At 49.4% G+C, this 15,470-nt stretch overlaps 2 protein-coding genes across 3 annotated transcripts in view; one reads left to right on the forward strand and one right to left on the reverse strand.

Annotated features, from left to right (window-relative positions):
- Nucleotides 1-15,470, reverse strand: part of LOC126035456 (uncharacterized) — a 430,975-nt gene that overhangs the window by 311,857 nt on the left and 103,648 nt on the right. The window lies entirely within an intron of this gene.
- The window catches only part of LOC126035462 (uncharacterized), a 212,868-nt gene continuing 202,502 nt past the window's right edge, over nucleotides 5,105-15,470 (forward strand). The window contains exon 1 of the mRNA XM_049794075.1: nucleotides 5,105-5,164. The gene's annotated coding sequence lies outside the window, so the exon portion shown is untranslated. The remainder of the gene's footprint in view (nucleotides 5,165-15,470) is intronic.

Genomic DNA, 15,470 nt, shown 5'->3' on the forward strand with positions numbered 1-15,470 from the left:
GGCCCGACCCTTGGGTACATGAGCATCTACATGACGTACTTTTACAACCAGATTCTCTAGCCAGGACGCAATATCTTGCCACAGTGCGGCAGCCCAAATGGGTTTACCTCTGCGCTGCCAGTTGCTCTGCTTCCATTGCTGTAACCACCCCCACAGGGCATTTGCCACCATCCATGAGTCATTATAGAGATAGAGCACTGGCCACTTTTCTCTTTCAGCAATGTCTAACGCTAGCTGGATGGCTTTCACCTCTGCAAACTGACTTGATTCACCTTCTCCTTCAGCAGTTTCTGCGACTAGTCGTGTAGGACTCCATACAGCAGCTTTCCACCTTTGATGCTTTCCCACAATGCGACAGGACCCATCAGTAAAGAGGGCATATTGCCTCTCATTTTCTGGCAGTTTATTATACAGCGGGGCCTCTTCAGCACGTGCCACCTCCTCCTCTGGTGACATTCCAAAATCTTTGCCTTCTGGCCAGTCCGTGATCAATTCTAAAATTCCTGGGCGACTGGGGTTTCCTATGCGAGCCCGTTATGTGATCAGTGTGATCCACTTACTCGACGTGGCGTCAGTCGCATGATGTGTAGAGGAGACCCTCCCTTTGAACATCCAGCCCAGCACTGGCAGTCGGGGTGCTAAGAGGAGCTGTGTCTCAGTACCAACCACTTCTGAGGCGGCTTGAACTCCTTCATACGCTGCCAGTATCTCTTTTTCAGTTGGAGTATAGCAATCCTCCGATCCTCGATATCATCGACTCCAAAACCCCAGGGGTCGGCCTCGGGTCTCCCCAGGTGCTTTCTGCCAGAGGCTCCAGGTAGGGCCATTCACCCCAGCTGCAGTGTAGAGCACATTTTTAACATCTTGTCCTGTCCGGACTGGTCCAAGAGCTACGGCATGAATAATCTCCCGTTTAATTTGTTCAAAGGCTTGTTGTTGTTCAGGGCCCCATTTAAAATCATTCTTCTTCCTGGACACTTGATAGAGAGGGCTTACAATCAAACTGTAATTTGGAATATGCATTCTCCTAAACCCCACGACACCTAAGAAGGCCTTTTTATTAGTTGGGGGAGACATAGCTGCTATTTTGTTAATCACGTCCATTGGGATCTGACGATGTCCATCTTGCCATTTTATTCCCAAAACTGGATCTCCTGTGCAGGTCCCTTGACCTTACTTTCTTTTATGGCAAAACCGGCTTTCAGAAGGATTTGGATTATTTTCTTCCCCTTCTCAAAGACTTCTTCTGCTGTGTTGCCCCATACAATGATGTCATCAATGTATTGCAGGTGTTCCGGAGCTTCACCTTTTTCCAGTGCAGTCTGGATTAGTCCATGGCAAATGGTGGGGCTGTGTTTCCACCCCTGGGGCAATCGATTCCAAGTGTACTGGACACCCCCTCCAAGTAAAGGCAAATTGTGGACGACACTCTGCTGCCAGAGGGATTGAGAAAAACGCATTACCAATGTCAATGGTGGCATACCACTTGGCTGCCTTTGACTCTAGCTCGTATTGAAGTTCTAGCATATCTGGAACGGCAGCACTCAGCGGTGGCGTAACTTCATTCAGGCCGCGATAGTCAACGGTTAATCTCCATTCCCCATTAGACTTCCGCACTGGCCATATGGGACTATTAAAGGGTGAGCGAGTTTTGCTGATCACTCCTTGGCTCTCCAGTTGGCGAATCAATTTGTGGATGGGAATCAGAGAGTCTCGGTTGGTGCGATATTGCCGCCGGTGCACCGTCGTGGTAGCAATTGGCACTTGTTGTTCTTCAACCTTCAGCAACCCCACAACCGAAGGGCCTTGAGAGAGACCAGGCAGGGTAGACAACTGTTCAGTGCCCTCCGTCTCCAAGGCAGCTATACCGAAAGCCCATCGATATCCCTTCGGGTCCTTAAAATACCCCCTCCTGAGATAGTCTATGCCAAGGATATACGGAGCCTCTGGACCAGTCACAGTGGGGTGTTTCTGCCATTCATTTCCAGTTAGGCTTACTTCAGCTTCCAATACAGTTAACTCTTGAGATCCCCCTGTCACACCAGAAACACAGATGGGTTCTGCCCCTTTATAACTTGATGGCATTAGAGTGCACTGTGCACCGGTGTCTACTAGAGCCTTATACTCCTGTGGGTCTGACGTGCCAGGCCATCGAATCCACACAGTCCAATAGACCCGGTTATCCCTTTCCTCCACCTGGCTGGAGGCAGGGCCCCTCTAATTCTGGTTGGAGTATTCAGTATTCACTTCTTGTAGAATTGGCTCAGAATTCCCTTCAAGAGGATCAGAAATAAAGTCAGCCCTTCTACTCTGTTTGGAAACTGGAGCAGCATTTTTCCTGGTAGAATCCCCTTTTGTGGTGGTTTTTCCTCGCAGTTCACGTACCCGTGCATTTAGGACTGAGGTAGGTTTTCTGTCCCATTTCCTCATGTCCTCTCCCTGATCACATAGGTAAAACCACAGGGCACCTTGCGGCGTGTACCTTCTATATTCTCTCTCTTGGGCAGAGGAACGCTCACTCCTAATAGCTGAGACATTGGTCCTTACAAGTGTGGAGTAGGACATGTCCTCTTTGATTTGTTGGACATCCTGGGACAGCTCCTCCACAGCCGAAATGCAGGCTTGTAGGGAGGAGGAGAGATTTTCTTCGTATTGACGCAGCTGGCGAGCCACTTCCTCCACTGTTGGTGCCTCTTCATCCTTCCAGGACATTACTGCCAATGCGTTGGCATAGGACGATGGTGCGCTCCGTACAAACTTCCGCCACATGGGTTGTGTGCATTGGACTTCGTCTGGGTCTTTGGGTAACTGTTGGTTGTCCGGGTCATGATGAATCGTCTCTAGCACGGCTAATTCCCTCAGATATTGAATACCTTTTTCCATGGTGGTCCACTTGCTTGATTGACATATAACATCTTCCTTAAAGGGGTACCTTTCCTTCACACTTGACAGGAGTCGCCTCCAGAGGCTGATGGCTTGTGTCCCTCGTCCAATTGCCTTGTCAATGCCACCTTCCCTGGCAAGTGATCCCAGCTGCTTGGCTTCCCTACCTTCTAATTCCAAGCTATTAGCCCCATTGTCCCAGCATCGGAGGAGCCAGGTGATAATATGCTCACCTACACAGCGGCCAAAATCTTTTCGCAAATCCCGCAGCTCACTCAAGGATAGGGACCGGGTTATTACCTCTGGTTCTGCCTCTTCCTCTGTTTCCCGTGATGACCCTGGTTCACCATTGTCCTTTGCTATGCGAACTGATTTTTTTGTATATTTCCTTTTCTGTACGGGGGCAACCGATACTGGTCCAGGTTGGTCCTCTCATTCAGTTGCAGTATCGCTCGTCGGGTTCTGGATAACCGCAGTGTCTGTTGCCGAGGCTTGCGTAGCAGCAGTGCTCGTCGTTGGGGCTGGAGGGACCGTAGTGCTCGTTGCCAAGGTGTGGCTAGCTGCTGTGCTCATTGCCGGGGCTGGAGGGGCTGCAGTGCCTGTTGTTGAGGTTTGGATAGCCTGAGTTCTCGTCGCCAGGGCTGGAGGGGTCATGGTGCCTGTTGCCAAGGTCTGGGTGCCTGCAATGCTCCTTGCCAGGTCTAGAGGGGCCGCAGCGCCCGTTGCCGAGGTTTGGGTTGCTGCGGTGCTCATCGTTTCGTTGTTAGGTCTAGAGACTTTCTCTTCCACTTGAGGGTACTGAGTGGTGTCGAACAGGGCTCGATAGGCATGGGCCAGGCCCCAGCATGTTGCAGTGATTTGTATCTCTCTGGAGCTGCCGGGGTGACAGCATACCTTTTCCAAATATTTTACTAGTTCTTCTGGATCCTGCACTTGTTCAGGGGTGAATTTCCAAAACAGTGGAAGTGCCCACTTTTCTAGGTACTTGCCCATACTACCCCACACACCCTGCCACTCATAATTATCTAGCCTTGGGGCACATCTCTGGGTGATCTTCTTAAATAGCTGTTTAACCTTAAATGAGAGCTGAACCACATTCAGAAGTATGCTAATTCCTAGCAGTAGGGCTAGGACCGTGCTAGTCCCAACACCCCAGGAGTATTCAAATTTTTCAAAATTCTCAAACACCATTGTAACTGGACTGAAGGAGAAAGGAGAGGGGAAGAAAGGTACCCCACCCATAGACTGGTTTTCCATGGAGGAAAGGTAAATGGTATAGTTATTAATAGTTTCCCACAGATGGCTCCCGCCGTATAGAGGTGACAATGCTAAGTGCAAATACCGGATTAATCCCACAGTCGATGACTTTATCATACCATAGACCAGTGTTATACCATACATCAAAGCGAAAACCTTAATCCACCTCCCACGGATGATAAGCAGTAAAAGACGAACTATATACAACAAGTGAGGTGATACATAACAAAGCTTTAAAAGCCAGAGCAACAACTCTAAGAACACATAAATCAACATAATGAACGCTTGGAACAATTTTTTTTTAACAAGCTCTGGTCAGGTTTGTCGTTATCTCAACCTTTCATGCCCCACGTTGGGCGCCAAAATGGACTGTCGTGGTTTAACCCCAGCCAGCGACTAAGCACCACGCAGCCGCTCACTCACTCCCCCCCATCCAGTGGGATGGGGGAGGAAATCGGGAAAAGAATTAAAACTCCTGGGTTGAGATAAGAACGGTTTAATAGAACAGAAAAGAAGAAACTAATAATGATAATGATAACACTAATAAAATGACAACAGTAGTAATAAAAAGATTGGAATGTAAAAATGATGCGCAGGGCAACAACTGAAAACATCAGTGTTATCAACATTCTTCACATGCTGAACTCAAAACATAGCACTGTACCAGCTACTAGGAAGACAGTTAACTCTATCCCAGCTGAAACCAGGACACTAAGCCAAACATATACTAACACATACTCTGAAGAAGGGGATAAAAAGGTGTGTTAAAATAATAAAGTAGACATTTTGCATGATCTATTACTTGTCGTGTCCGTCTCTACCGTGACAAATGGTGACCCCGATGCGCATGAGCGAACAGATCATCTAATGGCGATAAATTCAGCACTAGTGAGAAGTATACCAGTGGCGACGAGAGCTGCAAAAGAGTATACCGGCAGTGAGAAAAGCTGCGGAGACGGAGCCCGGTGAAGCTGAGAGCAGTGGAATCTGCCTGGTCTGGACCTGAGCCTAGACACCTAATAAGGTGAGCCACCGGGGACTAAACTGTTAGAATGGGGCAGCAATTAACAAAAGAAAAGGAGACGATTTTGTCTACCTGGAAAGCCCTATTAAAAAGAAAAGGGGTTAAAACCCCAGAACAAAGCCTGAAAAGGATTTTAATACGGTGTAAGATGCAAGGCCTTACAGCCACAACAGTTACTGCATTCAGTGTGGATGCATGGCAAGCAGTGGGCTGGAAAATGTTTGATGAGATCTCTAAAGGACAGAAAGAGCTCTGTAAGTTGCCGATCGTATGGCGTCTATTACGTGAGACCCTGAAGGAATGGAAAGCAGAATGTGATGCGAAAGATCAGCAAAAGAAAGATAAGAAATCAGAAAATGTTAGCAATGAAAAAGTTTCTGCTCAAGTATCAGCTGCGGCCAATGCTGCAATATCAGCAGTTGCGGGCAGAAAACCCCTCACGAGCAAAATCAGATCATACCCTTATTCACCTCCTCCTCCTATGCCATTAATTACTTTACCGGGCGATGAGGGGCCCTCCTCACCTACTGGTGCGGCAGTGGAAGGGGTGACTCCATCAGCCCCCCCTGAGGAGAAAAATGTGGTAACTAACACTGAGCTGGAAAGTGCGGGCCGTTATGAAATTGAGGGCCGAAAGGACGGTGAGAGTCAAACTGAATATGAGGGCTGAACGGAAAGTGAGAGCCAAAATGAAACTGAGGCAGAAAAAGCTCTAATTGACGCTATGCGATCTCTGCAGCTTGCAGATAAAACCATACCGAAAGAACCCCTGCCATGGACTCTCCCTCCATCCACAATAACTGTAATCCCGAGATCTCCTGATCAATTTTGGGAGGGAGTTAGAAGATGTGCTGCCGACTCTGGCAACTGGGATCTAGTAGAACACCTCAGCCCGTGCTCTCTAACACCTGCATTTCTAAAGCCTCTAGATAACACAGCAGAGGCTCCTGTTACATTTCCTGTTTTCAAAGCTGCTGCAGGCACAAACCAGCATGATGAGCACAATCCAATCGGCTGGAGAGTAGTGCAGGATTTGCAGAATAAAGTACTGTATTGGTTTTGTCTGGCAAGGTTTTGGTAGCAGGGGGGTGGTTACAGGGGTGGCTTCTGTAAGAAGATGCTGGAAGCTTCCCCTGTGTTCGAGAGAGAGCGAGCCCATACCAGCCGGCTCTAAGACGGACCCGCCGCCGGCCAAGGCCGAGCCAATCAGTGATAGTGGTAACGCCTCTGTGATAACATTTTTAAGAAGGTAAAAAGTTGGGACGGAGAGAAACAGCCGCCGGAGTGAGGAGTGAGAACATGTAAGAGAAACAAGCCTGTGGACACCAAGGTCAGTGAAGAAGGAGGGGGAGGAGATACTCCAGGTGCCGGAGCGAAGATTCCCCTGCAGCCCGTGGTGAAGACCCTGGTGAGGCAGGCTGTCCCCCTGCAGTCCAGGAAGGTCCACGGTGGAGCAGATATCCACCTGTAGCCTGTGGAGGACCCCATGCTGGAGCAGGTGGGTTCCCGAAGGAGGCTATGACCCCGTGGGAACCTCGCGCTGGAGCAGGTTCCTGGCAGGACCTGCGGATCTGTGGAGAGAGGAGCCCACGGAGCAGGTTTTCTGGCAGGACTTGTGACCCCATGGGGGACCCACGCTGGAGCAGTGTGCTCCTGAAGGAAAGCACACCGTGGAATGGACCCATTCTGGAGCAGTTCGTGAAGAACTGCAGCCCGTGGGAATGGCCCATGTTGGAGGAGTATGTGGAGGACTGTCTCCCGTGGGTGGGACCCCACGCTGGAGCAGGGGAAGAGTGTGATCAGCCCTCGCCCTGAGGAGGTGAAGCGGCAGAAAATAACGTGTGATGACCATAAACCCCATCCCTGTCCCCCTGTGCCGCTGGGGGGGCTTGGTGGTGAAATCCGGGAGGGTAGTTGTGCCCGGGAAGAAGGGAGGGGTGGTGGGAAGGTGTTCTGAGATTTCGTTTTATTTCTCATTACCTTGCTCTGGTTGATTTGTAATAAATTGAGTTAATTTTCCCAAACTGAGTCTGTTTTGCCCGTGACGGTAATAGTGAATGATCTCTCCTGTCCTTATCTCGACCCGCAAGCTTTTTGTTATATTTTTTTTTTCTCTCCCCTGTCCAGCTGAGGATGGGGGAGTGATAAAATGGCTTTGGTGAGCACCTGGCATTCAGCCAGGGTCAAGGCATCACAAGTACAAAAATTTGGAATCAATTCTCCTGAGGTAATGCAGCTTATCTGTATAATCAGCACAGATCTGCTGTGTCCATATGACATTATGCACCTTGCGCAAGTGCTGTTTCAGCCCGTACAATTGCAAGTATTTCAATCCACCTGGAGGCAGATGGCACGCACAGCGGCGCTGCATAATTTACGACTGCCACAGGGTGACCCAAGATTAGGCCTGGGAGAGGATGCTTTGCTTGGTGAAGGGCAGTATAGTAACCCTCAGCTGCAGGCTACATGGCCTCTGATGGCTCTCAAACAAGCCCAAAATATAGGCCTTATGGCAATAAAGCGAACCATGGATATGGCAGCTCCAAAGCAAAAATACCTCACTATCCGCCAAGGCCCCACAGAACACTTTTTACAGTTTGTAGAAAAAATATCTGCTGCCCTGGAAAAACAGGTAGAAGATGAGGTCTTAAGACAAATGCTATGCAAACAGTTGGCAAAAGATAATGCTAATGAGGACTGTCAAAAGATCATACAGGCTTTACCAAGAGATCCTTCTGTTCCCGACATGGTGGCTGCATGTTCTAAAGTTGGGACACTGGAACACACGGTGGCTGCCCTAGCCAATGCTATGAGAAATTCTGGAAAGTGCTTTGGGTGTGGCAGTGAAGGGCACATCACGGTAACTTCTCCACACAAAACATCACCAGGTAAACAACCAGTGCACCACTCACCGGAGATTACTTGCAAGAAATAAAGAAAATTAGGACATTTTGCAAAACAATGTCGTTCCAAATTTCATGCTAATGGACAGCCGCTACAGGAAAACCACAAAACAAGTGTGAGAGGGCTCGCGAGGAGATCAAATCCCCTTCCGACAGCCGGCCAATTCCTCTCTGCGAACAATTGTCAGCTGCAACAGCTGCCTCAGCAGGGTTGGATGTATCCACCGCTGACACAGTAACTCTAGTCACGAAAGACATCGTTAAGGTCCCTCTTAATGCAAGGGGTCCTATAGGACGGGGACTGAGTGCATTGCTACCGGGAAGATCAAGTAGCACGTTAAATGGAATAATCGTGCATGTGGGAGTTATTGATGCTGCTTTTACAGGTCAAATATGTGCGATGATTTCGACCCCCTACACACCAGTAACAATCCCTAAAGGTACTCACATTGCTCAACTTGTTCCTCTTTCGAGTTCTATTTCAAAAGCAGAACAGTGACTGCGATGCGATGGAGGCTTCGGCTCCACGGGACCCCCTCAGGTCTGCTGGTCTCAGACTGTCTCATCATCCCAACCACATATGACGTGCACACTGTTGAATCACGGAAGATCTCCGACTACAGTAAGGCTTGCAGGGCTCCTGGACACTGGAGCCAATGTGACTATTATTGCCGATTATCTGTGGCCGTCCACCTGGACAACAGAGGAGGCTGGTATGGGAGTAGTGGGGCTGGGAGGATCCGCGCGAGCAAAGACAGCAGCTACAGCAGTTCTGATTACCAATCCTGAGGGCCAACAAGCAGTTATTAAACCATATGTGATGGCAGCTCCCCTCAATTTATGGGGGAGGGATTGCTTGTCCCAGTGGGGGGTGAGAATTACCAAGGATCTTTACCGGGGGCCACTGTGCTGCAGGGTGTTAGACAACCCATGCTTGTTTTAACTTGGTTAACAAATAACCCTGTGTGGGTGGATCAGTGGCCCTTACCAATTGAAAAAATTAAAGGCCCTGCAAGAATTGGTAGCAGAACAACTAGCTGCCGGACACATTGAACCATCTCACAGTCCGTGGAATACTCCAGTGTTTGTGAAAAAAAAAGAAATCAGGAAAATGGTGATTTTTGCATGACCTGTGGCAAGTCAATGCTGTCATGACCACGATGGGGGCTCTGCAACCAGGCATGCCTTCACCTGCCATGATCCCTCATGATTGGGAAATCATTGTCATGGACCTTAAGGATTGGTGGGTTTTTTTTAAATTCCATTAGCTTCCCAAGACAAAAAAAAAAAAAAAATTAAAAAAATTTTGCATTCTCTGTGCCTTCTATCAATCATGCAGAACCGGCAAAAAGATATCAATGGATAGTTCTGCCGCAGGGCATGAAAAATTCACCAACCATTTGTCAATGGTTTGTTGCACAAGCTCTGTCATCTATAAGGGAAAAATTCCCTACTAGTTATAGTTATCACTATATGGATGACATTCTGTTAGCATCAGACAGCAAGGAGCAGTTGAATGGCATGAAAAATTTGGCCACGAATTCGCTACAACAATAGGAGTTAGTTATTGCCCCTGAAAAAGAGCAAAAAATAGCACCCTGGAAATATTTGGGAATGACAATTACAAGCAAGCAGGTTGTTCCCCAACCTGTGAAACTCAGCCTTGTGGTTAAGACACTCAGTGATGTACAGAAATTAATGGGATCCTTGAACTGGATCAGGCCCTATCTTGGACTGACCAATTCGCAGTTACAACTTCTATTGGACTTATTAAAAAATTCCAATGATCCAACAGAACCCAGAATATTGAAAAAGGAAGTGTTAAATGTAATTCACAGGGTGGAACAATGTATATATGTCGTGGTTTAACTCCAGCCAGCAACTAAGTACCATGCAGCCGCTCACTCACTTCCCCCATCCAGTGGGATGGGGGAGGAACTCGGGAAAAAAAGGTAAAACTTCTGGGTTGAGATAAGAACGATTTAATAGAGCGGAAAAGAAGAAATTATAATGATAATGATAACACTAATAAAATGACAACAGTAGTAATAAAAGGATTGGAATGTACAAATGATGCACAGGGCAATAGCTCACCACCCGCCGACCGACACCCACCTAGTCCCTGAGCGGCGATTCACTGCCCCCCCCCACTTCCCAGTTCCTAAACTAGATGGGTGTATTGGTTTTGTTTGGCAAGGTTTTGGTAGCGGGGGGGGGTTACAGGGGTGGCTTCTGTAAGAAACTGCTGGAAGCTTCCCCTGTGTTCAAGAGAGAGCGAGCCCATATTAGCCGGCTCTGAGACGGACCCGCCGCCGGCCAAGGCCGAGCCAATCAGTGATAGTGGTAACGCCTCTGTGATAACATTTTTAAGAAGGAAAAAGTTGGGACGGAGGGAAACTGCCGCCGGAGTGAGGAGTGAGAACATGTAAGAGAAACAAGCCTGCGGACACCAAGGTCAGTGAAGAAGGAGGGGGAGGAGATGCTCCAGGCGCCGGAGCGAAGATTCCCCTGCAGCCCGTGGTGAAGACCCTGGTGAGGCAGGCTGTCCCCCTGCAGTCCAGGGAGGTCCACGGTGGAGCAGATCTCCACCTGTAGCCCGTGGAGGACCCCACGCCGGAGCAGGTGGGTTCCCGAAGGAGGCTGTGACCCCGTGGGAACCCCGCGCTGGAGCAGGTTCCTGGCAGGACCTGCGGATCTGTGGAGAGAGGAGCCCACGGAGCAGGCTTTCTGGCAGGACTTGTGACCCCGTGGGGGACCCGCGCTGGAGCAGTGTGCTCCTGAAGGACTGCACACCGTGGAATGGACCCATGCTGGAGCAGTTCGTGAAGAACTGCAGCCCGTGGGAATGGCCCACGTTGGAGGAGTTCGTGGAGGACTGTCTCCCGTGGGTGGGACCCCACGCTGGAGCAGGGGAAGAGTGTGATCAGCCCTCGTCCTGAGGAGGTGAAGCGGCAGAAAATAACGTGTGATGACCATAAACCCCATCCCTGTCCCCCTGTGCCGCTGGGGGGGCTTGGTGGTGAAATCCGGGAGGGTAGTTGTGCCCGGGAAGAACGGAGGGGTGGTGGGAAGGTGTTCTGAGATTTCGTTTTACTTCTCATTACCTTGCTCTGGTTGATTTGTAATAAATTGAGTATGTTTTGCAAATTGAGTCTGTTTTGCCCGTGACGGTAATAGTGAATGATCTCTCCTGTCCTTATCTCGACCCGCGAGCCTTTTGTTATATTTTCTCTCCCCTATCCAGCTGAGGATGGGGGAGTGATAGAATGGCTTTGGTGGGCACCTGGTGTTCAGCCAGGGTCAACCCATCACAGTCTTTTTGGTGGAGAATGCGGGCAATGTGAGGAATTTGAGATAAGGATAGTAACTGAGAGAGGTAACGGGCAAAACATGGACTGAACGCAGCTAGAGAGTTAAGAGCTGCTTGATGAGTGGGGAATCTTTATTGTTGTAATTGTGGTGAAGGGATGAGGGGTGGATTGTGTGTGTAAATTGTCCACTTTTGTCAGTTTTGTGATGATATTATTTTGATTTTGGTGTGGGGAATTATTTTTGTGATGTGAGTGAAGACTTTGTGTGATGAATGTGGATTTTAATGATAGTTCTTAAAAATGTGATGCACAGAGGCGAGGGGTGGAATGTATTGGTTTTGTTTGGCAAGGTTTTGGTAGCGGGGGGGGGTTACAGGGGTGGCTTCTGTAAGAAACTGCTGGAAGCTTCCCCTGTGTTCAAGAGAGAGCGAGCCCATATTAGCCGGCTCTGAGACGGACCCGCCGCCGGCCAAGGCCGAGCCAATCAGTGATAGTGGTAACGCCTCTGTGATAACATTTTTAAGAAGGAAAAAGTTGGGACGGAGGGAAACTGCCGCCGGAGTGAGGAGTGAGAACATGTAAGAGAAACAAGCCTGCGGACACCAAGGTCAGTGAAGAAGGAGGGGGAGGAGATGCTCCAGGCGCCGGAGCGAAGATTCCCCTGCAGCCCGTGGTGAAGACCCTGGTGAGGCAGGCTGTCCCCCTGCAGTCCAGGGAGGTCCACGGTGGAGCAGATCTCCACCTGTAGCCCGTGGAGGACCCCACGCCGGAGCAGGTGGGTTCCCGAAGGAGGCTGTGACCCCGTGGGAACCCCGCGCTGGAGCAGGTTCCTGGCAGGACCTGCGGATCTGTGGAGAGAGGAGCCCACGGAGCAGGCTTTCTGGCAGGACTTGTGACCCCGTGGGGGACCCGCGCTGGAGCAGTGTGCTCCTGAAGGACTGCACACCGTGGAATGGACCCATGCTGGAGCAGTTCGTGAAGAACTGCAGCCCGTGGGAATGGCCCACGTTGGAGGAGTTCGTGGAGGACTGTCTCCCGTGGGTGGGACCCCACGCTGGAGCAGGGGAAGAGTGTGATCAGCCCTCGTCCTGAGGAGGTGAAGCGGCAGAAAATAACGTGTGATGACCATAAACCCCATCCCTGTCCCCCTGTGCCGCTGGGGGGGCTTGGTGGTGAAATCCGGGAGGGTAGTTGTGCCCGGGAAGAACGGAGGGGTGGTGGGAAGGTGTTCTGAGATTTCGTTTTACTTCTCATTACCTTGCTCTGGTTGATTTGTAATAAATTGAGTATGTTTTGCAAATTGAGTCTGTTTTGCCCGTGACGGTAATAGTGAATGATCTCTCCTGTCCTTATCTCGACCCGCGAGCCTTTTGTTATATTTTCTCTCCCCTATCCAGCTGAGGATGGGGGAGTGATAGAATGGCTTTGGTGGGCACCTGGTGTTCAGCCAGGGTCAACCCATCACAATGGGACATCCCATGGTAAGGAATACACCGTTAGCCAGTTTGGGTCAGGTGCCTTGGCTGTGTCCTGTGCCAACTTCTTGTGCCCTGGCTGGCCATGAGAAGCTGAAAAATCCTTGACTATAGTCTAAACAATACTGAGCAACAACTGAAAACATCAGTGTTATCAACATTCTTTGCATGCTGAACTCAAAACATAGCACTGTACCAGCTACTAGGAAGACAGTTAACTCTATCCCAGCTGAAACCAGGACAGTATCCACCCCTTATTCCATACCATTGACGTCATGCTCAGTTCCCATACCTTTAGTTACATCCTGATTAATCATCACCACCTTTCCAGTCCTTTGAGACATATGAACAATGATATATATATATACACACACAGAGATATTATTCCTTTAGTTCATGAGTTATGTTCATAAAACATTTGTTGAGTTCAATTAGTTTCCGACTCTGGGCTCCATCTGTCATACCAGTCTGTCTGGGCAGGAGGAATGGTGCAAAGTCCTCTCAGGCGGTAGAGCAGAATTGGGCTTCAGTGCGGTGTGAAGAGCAGCTGACATTTGACGTAGCAGGAGGATGGTGTGCACCGTTGGATTGATGCATGCTGGAGTCAGTTCTGGTTCCATCACTATTGCGTTTTGCTCAGTTTTATCACAGTTCTTTCTTGCTATAGTACTATGGATATAGCATATAGCAATTATAGTAATGATAACATACAGTAGTAGGGTTATATAGCAACTAATATCATACAGTTTAATTCTGGCTATTTTCACCTAAAATCAAATCCCCTTGAGGCACACATCGGACTTCCCCATCTTTTCGCATCACCCACCAAGTGCACCCAGGCCCTTGAGCAAAAGCAATTCCACGAATGGGTTTACCATTGCCTGAGGCAGGAGTAACCCAGACTGTTTTCCCTAACATATTTTTCATGTGCACTACAGGGACTTTATCCCCTTCTACAGTATGTAAAAATTCTGATTGGGCAGGGCCACTCCGATTGCCAGATCCTCTGGTATTAACTAACCAGGTGGCTTTTGCTAGATGTGTATCCCAATGTTTGAAAGTTCCACCCCCTATTGCTTTCAATGTAGCTTTTAACAGTCCATTGTATTGTTTGATTTTCCCAGAGGCTGGTGCATGATAGGGAATATGATACACCCACTCAATGCCATGGTCTTTGCCCCAGGTGTCTATGAGGTTGTTTCGGAAATGAGTCCCATTGTCTGACTCGATTCTTTCTGGGGTGCCATGTCGCCACAAGACCTGCTTCTCAAGGCCCAGGATAGTGTTCCGGGCAGTGGCATGGGGTACAGAATATGTTTCCAGCCGCCCCGTGGTTGCTTCCACCATTGTCAGCACATAGCGCTTGCCTTGGCGAGTTTGTGGGAGGGTGATATAGTCAATCTGCCAGGCTTCCCCAAATTTATATTTCAGCCATCGCCCTCCATACCACAGGGGCTTTAACCGCTTGGCTTGCTTAATTGCAGCACATGTTTCACATTCATGGATAACCTGCGTGATAGTGTCCATGGTCAGGTCCACCCCTCTATCTCAAGCCCATCTATATGTTGCATCTCTTCCCTGATGGCCTGAAGTATCATGGGCCCACCGAGCCATAAATAGCTCACCCTTATGTTGCCAGTCCAGGTCCACCTGAGACACTTCAATCTTGGCAGCCTGATCCACCTGTTCGTTGTTTCAATGTTCCTCAGTGGCCCGACCCTTGGGTACATGAGCATCTACATGACATACTTTTACAAACAGATTCTCTAGCCGGGACGCAATATCTTGCCACAGTGCGGCAGCCCAAATGGGTTTACCTCTGCGCTGCCAGTTGCTCTGCTTCCATTGCTGTAGCCACCCCCACAGGGCATTTGCCACCATCCATGAGTCAGTATAGAGATAGAGCACTGGCCACTTTTCTCTTTCAGCAATGTCTAACGCTAGCTGGATGGCTTTCACCTCTGCAAACTGACTCGATTCACCTTCTCCTTCAGCAGTTTCTGCGACTAGTCGTGTAGGACTCCATACAGCAGCCTTCCACCTCCGATGTTTTCCCACAATGCGACAGGACCCATCAGTGAACAGGGCATATTGCCTCTCATTTTCTGACAGTTTATTATACAGCGGGGCTTCTTCAGCACGTGCCACCTCCTCCTCTGGTGACATTCTAAAATCTTTGCCTTCTGGCCAGTCCGTGATCACTTCTAACATTCCTGGGCGACTGGGGTTTCCTATGCGAGCCCGTTGTGTGATCAGTGCGATCCACTTACTCCACGTGGCGTCATTCGCGTGATGTGTAGAGGAGACCCTCCCTTTGAACATCCAGCCCAGCACTGGCAGTCGGGGTGCTAAGAGGAGCTGTGTCTCAGTACCAACCACTTCTGAGGCGGCTCGAACTCCTTCATACGCTGCCAGTATCTCTTTTTCAGTTGGAGTATAGCGATCCTCCGATCCTCGATATCCTCAACTCCAAAACCCCAGGGGTCGGCCTCTGGTTTCACCAGGTGCTTTCTGCCAGAGGCTCCAGGTAGGGCCATTCACCCCAGCTGCAGTGTAGAGCACATTTTTAACATCTTGTCCTGTCCGGACTGGTCCAAGAGCTACGGCATGAACAATC

This window comes from Accipiter gentilis, chromosome W (assembly GCF_929443795.1).
Source record: "Accipiter gentilis chromosome W, bAccGen1.1, whole genome shotgun sequence".
Classification (NCBI taxonomy): domain Eukaryota; kingdom Metazoa; phylum Chordata; class Aves; order Accipitriformes; family Accipitridae; genus Astur; species Astur gentilis.